The 12,792-nt window shown below is 40.6% G+C and overlaps 1 protein-coding gene across 3 annotated transcripts in view; it reads right to left on the bottom strand.

Moving 5' to 3' along the window:
• Positions 1 to 12,792, bottom strand: part of DOCK8 (dedicator of cytokinesis 8) — a 233,270-nt gene that overhangs the window by 215,872 nt on the left and 4,606 nt on the right. The window contains exon 1 of one of the 3 annotated variants that reach the window (XM_070375803.1): positions 5,962 to 5,980. The exons of the other annotated variants lie outside the window; for them this stretch is intronic. The gene's annotated coding sequence lies outside the window, so the exon portion shown is untranslated. Of the gene's footprint in view, positions 1 to 5,961; positions 5,981 to 12,792 lie in introns of those variants that run through there. 3 annotated transcript variants of the gene reach the window in all.

Here is a 12,792-nt window from a genome sequence, read left to right as displayed (position 1 = left end):
CTTCAGAGTTTTCAAAGTGTTCAGTTGCACATGACGTTTCTGGTGGCCTTGACTGCAATTAGATTTTAATTTTGTAGTTTAACTTTCACCTACCTGCCTCACAGGATAATTGTACCCTGCATTCCTATTGCCTTCTGGAATTTCAGGTGTTTCAGCATATGCTTTTGGAGTTTGCTTCCCTTAGAACTTCCACATCCATGCTGTGACTGTGACCACAGGGCTCTTATCTATCCACCAACTGCACAGTGCACACAGCAAACAAGCCTAGACATGCTTCTTGACATTTTGGTAACGGCTCCTCCTTTGTGACTGGGACCCTGTGGCAGAGACGTCTAACTGACCCCCAAAGAACATGTCCCCTTTCACAGTGATGATCTGTTGCTGTTAAGTGGCTGCCAGACAAGAACTATATTCCTCAGTCCTTTCTGCACGTCAGTGGACTTGTAAGTAGTCCTCATCAATGGGATGTAAGAGGAAGTACTATGGAGTTGAGGTATTAAAGAACTGGAGGCACAGTCTTTCACTCTTTCTTCTTCCTGGTCAACAGCTGATGATACCAGAAAAATCTAAAAGTCCCAAGATGGCAGAGCCGTAAGGTGGAAGCAGCCTGGGTCCCTGAGTCACTGCTTGGAGGAGAGCCTCCTGACCTGCATCAGACGATGACATGAGTATGAAGTAAGATTCTGCTGGGTTAATCCACTGAGATCTTGGGATTACTTGTTAGAACAGCCAATTTAATACTAGACCTATAAGCCTGGATATCCCTCCTCATTACGTCAGGGAATTAGAGGAGCTTGAACCTGCTGGAGGTTCAAGGGGTGGAGGCTGCATGTTGCCATAATGGAAATTCTGTCACTCATATGTACCCACAGCAATTTCTGGGAGCAATGGCAGAGACCATTAAGTCGCCCATCAATAGACATTATCCCCTTCCTTCTAACTCAAGCCTAGTTTTGTTGGAGGTGGTAATGTGCTGGACTGATAAAAACTTACATTTGCCAAACTCACTTGTAAGTAGAAGTAACACAGATATGATCAAGGAGGTATATAGTAAATGTCATTGTGTGAGTTTCTGAAAAAAGAACAGTTATCTGATATGCCTCATTGGCCTTTCCCCACTTCCTGTCTTCAATATTCTTTCAATGTGGAACAGTTTCAAGAGCCATATTCTGGCCATGAGAATGAGAGTCACACAGTAAGGATGATGGGACAAAAAAAACACAAGGAATCTGGGTCTCCAATGGTATCTTGGGCTATCACACCAAGCCTAGACTGCCAACCACTGGAATTCTCCTTATTCAACAAAAATAAATAAACCCCTAATTTATCTAAGCCACTGTTTAGTGGGTTGTCTATTTGTTGTAGCAGCTAAAAAGCAATCCTAACTTATACAAGAGCGAACCTCCTAAAACAGGCCATGGCACATACCTGACAGGTTGATGTCTCTGCCTCTCTGCTCCATCCTTTTCTTCTACTCACTTTAATTCTTTCCAACCCAGAACTTACACAGGACCAGAGCAATCACTGAATTTCTAAGCCTGTTTGGTATCTCTTTGGATAAAGAGCTCATTGGCCATTTTCCTCATCATTTAATTTAGCCTCAAATCCTATTCCTTTGAATGCCACAGAGCAATTTTCAAGCACCTTCTTTCCCTGATATCCTCAAACTGCTGCTTCATCTCTGGACCATAGAGCTCTGCAATCTGGGCTCCATCAGTGTAATTAAGGGATTTAAGAGAAACCGAAGAAATTATTAAGTCCATTCACCTGCCTCCAGGCAAGGCTGTGGTTACTTCTTCCAGACATACAGCTGTCTTCCATGGGCCAAAAAAGTCTCTCACAAAGCATGACTCACTGTTAACTCTGAAGGAGTCAGTTTAATCTTTTCTCAGCTTCTCTGCCAGTGAAATGGGTATCATGATCTGAACGGAGAATGACAAGACCTTTAGCTTAAATATGTGAGGTTTGAAATGGGATATGATCACCTTCTTTGTTGGGTATTGTAATAGATTAAAGTGGAAAAATATTTTGCAGCTCCCCCCATCAAGAGACTGAGTCTGTTTCCCTGTTCCTTGAAGGTGGGCTGCCTTCTAACTTGCTTTGACCAAGGAATGTGGTGTCTAAGTGTTGTTGTATGAACGCTAGAATAAGCTTCAAGGAATCTTGCAGCTTCCACCTTCATCCTCTGAGAATGTTCCCTTCACTATGTAAGGAATATGCAGCAGACTGCTGAAGGAAAAGAGACCACATACAGAGGGACAGCCAGCACCGCCGCCCCGCAAGGCTCTGGACTTGTGAGTAAGGCCATTTTAGACGCTCCAGCTTCAGTCCTGCCATCAGGGAATTGCAGCCACATGAATGAGCACAGCAGGACCAACAAAACCGCCCCACCGAGCCCAACCCAAATGGCAAACCCATAGCATCATGAGAAATACTAAACTGCTGTTGTTTTAAGTGACTTAACTTTGGGGTACTCTATTAGTTTCCTAGGGCAGCCATTAACAAATTGTCTTAAGCCTGGTGGCCTAAAACAACAGAAATTTATTCTCACACTGCTCTGGGGGCCAGAGGTCCAAAATCAATGTGTGAGCGGGACCTGCTCCCTCTGAAGGCTCAAGGGAAGAATTCTTCCTTGGCTCTTGTAGCCTCTGGTGGTTGCTGGCAGACCATGGTGTTCCTTGGCTTATGGTGGCGTAACTCCAATCTCTTCCTGTCTTCACATGGCCTCCTCTCCCTGTATCCCTGTGGCTCCGTGTCTCTTCCCATAAGGACACCAGTGATTGGATTTAGGGTTTACCCTAATCCACTGTGACCTCATCTTAACTTGATTATATCTACAGTGACTTTATTTCCAAAATAAGATGATGTTCATGGACACCAAGACTTAGGAATCTTTTGTGGGGACACAATTCAACCCACAACACATGGTTTGTTAAACAGCAAAATGTAACTAATATTGGTACTCTATTCTACAATTTTTTTGTACTTCAGACACATGAAGATAAATATAAAGAAAATAAAATAGAAAGGATTAACATGTTCTTAAAGATAATATATATCAATGACAACAAGTTTACAAAGTTCTCAGGAAGAAAGTATCTAAGTAGACTATTTTAATTGCTGTTAGTGTCAAGCAAAGTTTATGATATATTAGACAGTACTGGGTGAGTATCTTTATCCACATGTAAAACTTATTTTATGGGGTGGAAAAACATGTGCTTTCCCTCTAAGATCCAAGAGTCCTCTGTTAGCACTGTGCACAATATTTCTGTAAAAGTCAAAGCCACGCTAGAGCCTCTGTTACCGCTGCTCCACTTCTCCCCTGCCTGATCCAAACTTTTGGAAGGAGTGGTCTCCGCCAGCTTCCTCCATTTCCTCTGCATTGACTCCCTCCCTAACCTGTGAAGTCTGACTTCCTTCCCCACAACTACACTAAAACTGCTGTCTCAGAGGTTCACAGTGACCATCGTCATGGCAAATTCGATGGCTTTCTTTGTCCTCCTAATTTGGCATCTGACCTGTTTAACTGCCTCATTAGCTCCCTTTTCTAATACCAACCCAGACTGCCACATCTTGGCCAAATGCTTCCTCCTCTCTGTGCAGCTCTTCTCTTACACAAACTTTCAGTGATTCCCGAGGCCCATTTCTTTCCTCTTCCCACTCTACTTTCCTACTTAGCAAATGTGTCTGTTCTCCATTCTCATCCTCACCTCACTGATGACTTTCTACGTAATAGTTTCCATCCTGACCTATCATTCAAGCCTTAAGCTTTAATCTCAAGCCACTCGTTAGACATTTTCTATATGTTATGCTCATCTGTATTAGTTAGGGTAGATTTGGTTTTGCTGTGATAACAAATAATCCAAATACCTTAGTGGCTTATAAAAACAAGGACTTCCAGAGAGCCACTGTAGCTCTGCTCTGTTTCTACTCCAGGACATGGTAAAGAATCCGCCTGCCAATGAAGGAGACTCAAGAGACGTGGGTTCAAGCTCTGGGTCAAGAAGATCCCCTGGAGTAGGAAATGGCAACCCACTCCAGTATTCTGGCCTAGAATATTGCATGGACAGAGGAGCCTGGAGGGATATAGTCCCTGGAGTGGCAAAAAGTTGGCCATGACTGAGCACACACATACCTACCAGGACACAACCTGACAGATGAGCCTTTGTCTAGAACAATGCTGGTTGTACAGAATAGGAAGAGATGCTATAACAAAGGGCTGGCCAGCTCTGAAAGCTCACCGCAAAGTGACCACACCAAATTCTGTAAGGTAAAAAGGAAAATCCTCTGGCAGGGAGACAGAGCAAATACATAGAAATGTGAAATCTACTATAGCCTGTTAAACAAAAACTCTACAAGAGAAGTACAGAGTCATCCTAACACTAACTGAAATTTCTAATTTTCATAATTTCTCATTGGCATCATCTGTATCCAATTTTCCTAGAATATAAATCTTGGTGTTGTTATCTCTTTTATAAAATTTACCTTTCCCAATTACAAAAACACTCTTTGAAGAAAACTTGTAAAATACACATATATAAATAAAATATATTTGTAAATTTTACATGTATATATAAAATACAAATACACATGTCACATACAAGGAAACAAAAATCATTAATAATCCTAACACCCAGGTATTCAACACTTATCACAAGTTGGCACATGTCCTGTTCATATCCCTATCACATATATCAATCTATTTAATCTCTGTAGGGAGATATACACATTTTGCCATAAAAATGATATCACATTACACATTTAGCTTTGTGGCTATTAAAAAATTCATCAAGATAACTCTAATGTCTTCTTCCTCACCCCACCCCACCCCCGATTATTTTAAAATAGCATCTACAGGGCAATGACTTGCAAATTTAAATATCAGCTTTGACCTTTTCCCTGAACCTCAGATTCCTGAATAAAACTACCTAGTAGGTAATTTCAGTTGAATTTGTAATATGAATCTTAGACTTGGTACGTCCCCAACTAAACTCATGATTCAGCCTGAAAGCTTGTTCCTCATCCAGTCTTTTTATCTGTTAAAAGCATCAATATCCATCAATATTCATTTTTTCCTCTCACTGTCCTCCACGCCACATCCAATACATCAACTCAATCTCCGAAATACATCGCAGAGCTTTCGGCTTCTCTCCCTCTCTCTTCTCAGCTCCCCAGTCCTGCCACCATCCCCTTTCCCCTGGGCCCTGTGCTACCTCCTACCTGCTCACCTTGCTTCTGCTCTCCACTTCTCTAAGGGAGCCAAACTGACCTTCTAAACACAGAGGTCAATCACAATGTGCCTGTGTTCCCAAAACCTTCCCATCGCACTTGGAATAACATTTAAACATCTTGCTTGGCTCCTAAGGGCTTCTTACGATGTTGTTTCTGCCTCCTTTTCTCTTCATTTCTCCCACTCTCCCCTCTGCCCCCACCTGCCGCTCAGTCTATCCGTACACACTGGCTGTCTTTTCTCCCAACACATCAGCCCTACTTTTGCCCTGGGTGTGGCATTTGCTAACTCCCCTGCCTGATCCAGGCCTGTAGGTCATCTCCTCAGGTATGCCTTCCTTGACCATTCTAAGGTACCCATACACCTGACATGGCCCTTTTACATTCTCTTCATAGCACCTGTTTTATCTGTTATTTCCTGGTTTATTTGTTTATTATCTTCCCATTATAAAATGACTTCTTTCAGACAAGAACCTTGTCAGCTTATTCACTGCTCTATCCTCACCTCTTAAAACACACACCAGCCAGACATAGTGTCAACTACAGTCAATATTCACGAAATGAGCGAATGAATATTTAGTTGTTTCTCAAGTCCAGCTGATCGCCCTTGAAGTATCTGTAGACACAGACCCCTTTCTTTCCATGCTCATTGCCCCAACCTAATCCCAGACATCCCCTCCCATCAGAATGACTGTGGCTGCCTCCCTTTCCCTCTCATGGAGCCCCTCTTACCCCTTCTTCCCACTCTACCAGTTTCAGCTGTCAATCCTCACCCTGTCCTTCAGGGCCTGGCTGAAGCCTTACCTCCTAACCCTCAAGGACTGCTACACCTTCCTTCCTTCCCTTCTGAGTTATGTCAACATTCCATTCCTGCCCTTAACCCTTACCAGGCCACACAATTAAGCTCCATCTCCAGTTTTCACTTATGTTAATTGGCTCATTCCAGCTGAATTCTGAAGGCAAAAACTTGTTGGGTCGGGGGTTTGAGGGGATTTGTCTCTCATAATGCCTAGAGTAAGTCATGGTCAATCAAAAAATTCATGTGAGCCGAATGAAATTATTGGGTACACAACAAGATACAACGAGCAAACTGGAGTCATAAATACTACTATATATAAAATACTAATAATAACTGACTGTATAACACAGGGAGCTCTACTAAATACTCTGTAATGGCTTATATGGGAAAAGAATCTAAAAAAGAGTGGATATATGTATGTGTATAACTGATTCTTTTGCTGTACAGCAGAAACTAACATTGTAAATCAACTATACTCCAGTAAAAATTAATTTAAAAAAACAGGCAAGTTGAAGATCGCTTCTAAAGGGATGCTATGAGAACAGGTATCAAAGAGTGAAACACCAGTAGGTAAAGCAAACCAGATAGAAGGTCAACAGGAAGAGAACAGATGGCCAGCATTGCCTTGAAGCAACATATATGTTATGTAGCAGGATAAAGTGCATTTTTAGTGGACTTTGAACCCGAGGCTGTTCTCCTAGCCTAAGGGAAAGAGGATGGTCATTCTGGTGTAAATTACTGCATGAGGACTAGCACTCCTCCTTCTGCTGCTGCTAAGTCGCTTCAGTCGTGTCCAGCTCTGTGCGACTCCATAGAGGGCAGCCCAGTGGGCTCCTCTGTCCCTGGGATTCTCCAGGCAAGAATACTGGAGTGGGTTGCCATTTCCCTCTCCAATGTATGAAAGTGAAAAGTGAAAGTGAAGTCACTCAGTCGTGTCTGACCCTCAGCGACCCCATGGACTGCAGCCTACCAGGCTCCTCCGTCCATGGGATTTTCCAGGCAAGAGTACTGGAGTGGGGTGCCATTGCCTTCTCCGTAGCACTCCTTGCTGCTAAGTCACTTCAGTTGTGTCTGACTCTGTGCGACCCCATAGATGGCAGCCCACCAGGCTCCCCCATCCCTGGGATTCTCCAGGCAAGAACACTGGAGTGGGTTGCCATTTCCTTCTCCAATGCAAGAAAGTGAAAAGTAAAAGTGAAGTCACTCAGTCGAATCCGACTCTTCGCGACCCCATGGACTGCAGCCTACCAGGCTCCTCTGTACATGGGATTTGCCAGGCAAGAGTATTGGAGTGGGGTGCCCCTGCCTTCTCCGTGGGCAACTCTAATTTGCCTCCCTAACAACCAGGGCCTCAGGGTGGTAACTTCTTGGTGAGACTCCAACTTCTCCTGAGTGTTCAGAGTACACAGCACAGAACTGACTGTAGAGAACACAAACAGTTCCATCCAAGAAGGTGTCTGCTCCGTCCTGAGAGTTGCCCCTGTGAAACCACAAGGCAAAGGAGAGACTTGGAGAAAAGCCTTTCTACTCCAAGGACATTCTTCTCAGTTTGTCTAAGTTGAAGTATGAGACAATAGAGGAACTACATCTCCCTGATCAAATGGGAGAATCCAGCCCAACCATTCTGTTCTACCAAGGCCCAACTGGGGCCTTGGGAAGGGAAAGGCTACCCACTCTAGTATTCTGGCCTGGAAAATTCCATGGACTGTATGTATAGTCCATGGGTCGCAAACAGTCAGAGATGACTGAGCAACTTTCACTCACAAGTAGCCCCATAAAGATTTTTGAGGAAATATCATACCCTCTTGCTACCTTCCCTAATCAACTGTCCAGGCAATGAGAAGATTTCTTTATTCTGTGCTTTTAAAACCATGTAATTAAAAATAAATATGTTATCAACTTCATTGCTTATTTGAGGTCAAATGCAAATCATAGGTACATTCATCTGATGGAGAAAAAAAGGTTTTTGAAAAATTTCCTGGTCACTGCAGGAAATGAGTAATGTGACTGTAATGTAAGGGGTGATTGAAAAACATTACCAGAGTGTATACATCTAAATAACTATTGTTCTTTATAAATTTACACAAGAAGTGCCATGTGATTTATTCAGATAGAGCTGTTTCCTGTAATCACTTTTGAAAGTCCTCCTTGCAATAGCTTTCAGAGCCATTTGAAAGTAATCTAAAAACACGGCTCCATTTAACTCAATCGAATATTACTTAATTTAACAGACTTGCTTAAATGCTAATGATTGTGGCTTATTCCAGAAACTACATAATATATTATTTATTGTTATGTACAAACAAACACACACACACATATACACTAAGCGTACAACCTGGAGATAATCCTGGCCTCTGAAGGAGAAGGGAGAACAGAACTGGAGAACACAATACCGGAGGACTTCAAATTTATCTGTAATGTTCTAGTTTTTCATTTAAAAATATCTAAAACAAAAAGAACCAAATGTTAACGTGTGTTAAATCTGGTCAGTGGGCCCTTAGGTACTTGCTATATTATCACCTATATAGTCTTTATTTTTGAAACATTTTAAACAAGAAAAAAATAGATTCCCTGTCAAAGGGAAAAGATTTTATACAACCGAGTTTATTTTTTAAAATAAATATACTCCATTCTCTGAGCAGAATCCTAAAAGGATTTTCAAAATGTTTTGGAGAATGCTAGTATCGTTAGAATAAATGGCACATCCCTAAAGAGGCCCACTTTGAAGGCACAACACCCAGATGAAGGGTTAGGAGGCAAAGGACAGCTCCATCTTTTTCTGATCCATATTGTGAGTTACTGTTTTGTTCTTTGCCAGCAATATCATGACTTGCTTGGCTCTGTATTACCAAGGCCCAGCACAGCACTTGGAACATAGTGACCCTCAATAGCTGGAGTGAGTAAATGAATGAAAGAATGAACGATCAAACTAACCAACCTAGGATTTACAAGCCTACTAACTTATTGTGCATCAGAAAGTCAAGAGATAGGAGGAAGAAGAAGGGGGTGATTATTTACAGTTCTGCATTTCTCAATCTAGTTCCTCTTTAGCCTAATCTTCTGCTATTTTAACATTTGGCTTCTCACAGGGAAGAACAGTTAAAATTATCAGTTGTATAATGAGAATGATAGGAGAACTCCTGAAGCCTTCTGAAGTTTCTGAGCAGAGTGATACTAACATGTTGTAAGCCCCAAATCCAATCCTAGAGGAAGAGGAAACTCCCAAAGCATGAAAGAAGTCCCTGTCTCTATACTGTGATCCAAGGGAAAACACATCCAGTGAGCTATGTCAGGGGCTTCCCTTGTGGCTCAGCTGGTAAAGAATCTGCCTGCAATGCAGGAGACCTAGGTTCCATCCCTGGGTTGGGAAGATCCCCTGGAGAAGGGAAAGTCTACCCACTCCAATATATTTGTGAGGAACACAGACCTTGATTTTCTATTTGTTACTTCCTTTAAAATCGCTAGTTTATGTAAAGGATGGGTAAATGGAATTAGATCGTTAAGAAAAGTAAAAGTAAATGAAAGTGTGGCCAACTAGAGTCTCAAAAAGAAGCAAGAAGAACTAAGTTGCTAGAACACTCTACCTTTACAATTAATCCACCTATTCTCTGTACAAAAAGAATCTCTCACAGAAAGCGAGAAAGACAGAGATTAAAACCGTCAATAGTTATACATAAGGCAAAGGAAAAAGGAGAAATGCACAACTATTTTAATCCCTAAAGAATGACTTCAGAGGTCATACAGGGATCTGGGAGAGAAACTGAACAGGAAAAGGTAAGACATATTAAGGAGAAAGGGTCAAGATTTCTAATAAAGATTTAAAGGAATGATAAAACCAGGCAGGGGTGTGAATGTGAGGAAATGAGAGCTTGTAGGGCCAGTGGCAGGAATGTAAAGAGGTATTACTGAACTGGGAAACAACTCAGTCATGTGTATCAAACGTCTGAAAAACATTTCTTTCCTTTGAGCAAGGAATCTCACTTCTAGAAATGTGAAGGAAGTACTTGCACTAACACATAAAGATGTATGCATAAAGCTATTCATCAAGCTATGTACATTATTGTAAAAACTTGGAAAGCATCTTAAAACCCAATCATAGAGAATTAATTCAATAAATCACTGCATACTAATCAACACAATTTTACACAGCCTATGTAAACTATAATGTAGCCCTACATGGATGAAGAGTCGCTCATATTTAAATTTAAAAATACAGCATAAAACAGGATGTGCAGTATGATCTTATTTTTGTAAAAATGGAAAGATGCATTGACACATCCAAATATTAACAGCTGTAACTAAAACAAATTTTTGCTTGTTGTACTTTCTTACTTTTAATGATGAACACAGATGAAAGAACAGAACAAAGATAAAACACTGGTTCTACCATTGCCATTTCTGATTTTCTAATCCTGCCTTTGATCTGAACACAGTGGGACACGATATAATGATCTTATACCCTAGGCCAACTTTACCAATTTATTTGATTTCACTGAACCCTGCATACAGATGTCTTCCTATATATTTTCAGAGATATTATTCTGTTTTTATTCTATGTACCCCAAACAGCAAAGTGTACTACTATAGTGCAAACTCTAGAAGCACAGGAACTACGCATAACCACAGTGTATAAACTCTTGTATTTTCCTGGAGCCTAGAGAACCTTTGTTGGAGAAGGCGATGGCACCCCACTTCAGTACTCTTGCCTGGAAAATCCCATGGATAGAGGAGCCTGGTAGGCTGCAGTCCATGGGGTCGCGAAGAGTTGGACACGACTGAGTGACTTCCCTTTCACTTTTCACTTTCATGCATTGGAGAAGGAAATGGCAACCCACTCCAGTATTCTTGCCTGGAGAATCCCAGGGATGGGGGAGCCTGGTGGGCTGCCATTTATGGGGTCGCACAGAGTCGGACACAACTGAAGTGACTTAGCAGCAGCAGAGAACCTTTGTATCTACTGACTGGTAACAAATCAGACTGAACATTTGTGGAAACAGGGATAGCACATTCCTGTTGCTTTAGCCACTTATTATTGACCACAACAGCAATAAGCACCTGGTGTACACCACTGAAAAGAATTAAGCACTCTTTTATCTTAGCATTCTCCAGCAAGAACTCTGGGTATTGTTACATCCCTGCCTGTTAGGAGGAGGGAAGGTTGAGGTGTTTTTAACATTATCTCACTCCATCACTAGCTCTGTGTGGAAAGCAGAAATGGGAGACCTGGTTCCCTGAGCTCTCCCTCTCTTCCTAGGTAACCACATGATGTAATTATATTTTCTTTTCTATGCTAAAGTAATCATTGGCTCTATACATACATGTGAATTGTCAGAGCTCAAAAAACTCTAATTGAAAAGTTCACCCTGGCAGAAGGTTCTTTCAATTGTACTAGATTCCTAAAGTTCATGTGGGGCTTTTCCAAGAATCTGGAAAAAAAAAAAAAACAAACAGTGATTCTGAATGTGAAAGACCAAAATTCTAAGTGTAATTGCCTGAAGCCTCTTCTCATGGTCTTTGGTCTAGAACACATCAGACAAATGCAGTAATTCCTGAAAGCAACCACACCGTGCTATATGCCATCTCTAGTAAAAGAATAGCACTATTCCATTGCAAACATGCATTTAGACATTTGAATACATGTATTTTAATGCTTGCATCATTTTTACGGACAAAATCAGCAAACACTTCTCAGGAACAATGCAATATCTTCTTCCTGTTCTGGTCTTTATGCCAAAAGTTATTGAAATTGTTCTTTTTTCACGTAAGTATAGTTGATTTACAATATCATATTAGTTTCAGGTGTATAGCACAGTGATTCAGTTATGTATATATACATATATATATATTCTTTTCCAGATTCTTTTCCATTGTAGGTTATTACAAAATATTGAGTATAGTTCCTTGCGCTATATGGTAGATCCTTGTTGGTTATCTATTTTATATATAATAGTGTGTATGTGTTAATCCCAACCTCCTAATTTAGCCCTCCTCCCTTTCCCTTTTGATAACCATAAATTTGTTTTCCATGTCTGTGGGTCTGTTTCATTTGTATCTTTTTGTTTTAGGATTGTTAGAATTATCTTTTATTAGGATTGTTCCTGAAAGCAATATGTCTTTTTGGATGCTTGGTTTTATCTTCCATAAAATCACTCTCTAATGATTCTTATCATACATCACATTTTGCTCCTTTTCTATAATGATGAAATAAAGTTATACAAAGTCCAGATGATAATAGGCACATAGAAAGTAGTCAATAAATATTACTTTAAAATAATAAAATTTTAAAATTTTAAATTACTTTAAAATTTAAAATAAAATTGAGATGACAGCATGGTAGATGGGGTAAAGGGAGAGGATTCTGCAGCAAAGCTGCCTGCATCTGTCTCCTAGCTCTGCCCTTAGCTGTGTGTGACTTTGAACGGTTTTCATTACTCCTTTGTACTCAGTTTCTCCATTTCTAAAATGGAGACAGTAATTGTTCTTACCTCACAGGGGTGAATAAGTTATGACATGTAGAGACTGCCATACAGTAACCATTATATAAGCATAAGCCATTATTATTTATCCTTTCAACTGAATGTCCAAAGGATCATTAATGTTTTTTCTGCATTCTGCACTTCTTTTCTCTTTACCCAAGGTCCTTTACTTTAATATTTGATCTAGTTCTGTATCCATTCTGTGTTTGAAAGAATCTAAGATTTTGTTTAATGAATTTTCAGAAGAGTAATAATAATTTTTATAATACATAAAAGCCCTAAATG

Source organism: Bos mutus, chromosome 8 (genome assembly GCF_027580195.1).
Source record: "Bos mutus isolate GX-2022 chromosome 8, NWIPB_WYAK_1.1, whole genome shotgun sequence".
NCBI lineage: Eukaryota > Metazoa > Chordata > Mammalia > Artiodactyla > Bovidae > Bos > Bos mutus.
This window is presented reverse-complemented; position numbering and strand designations above follow the sequence as displayed.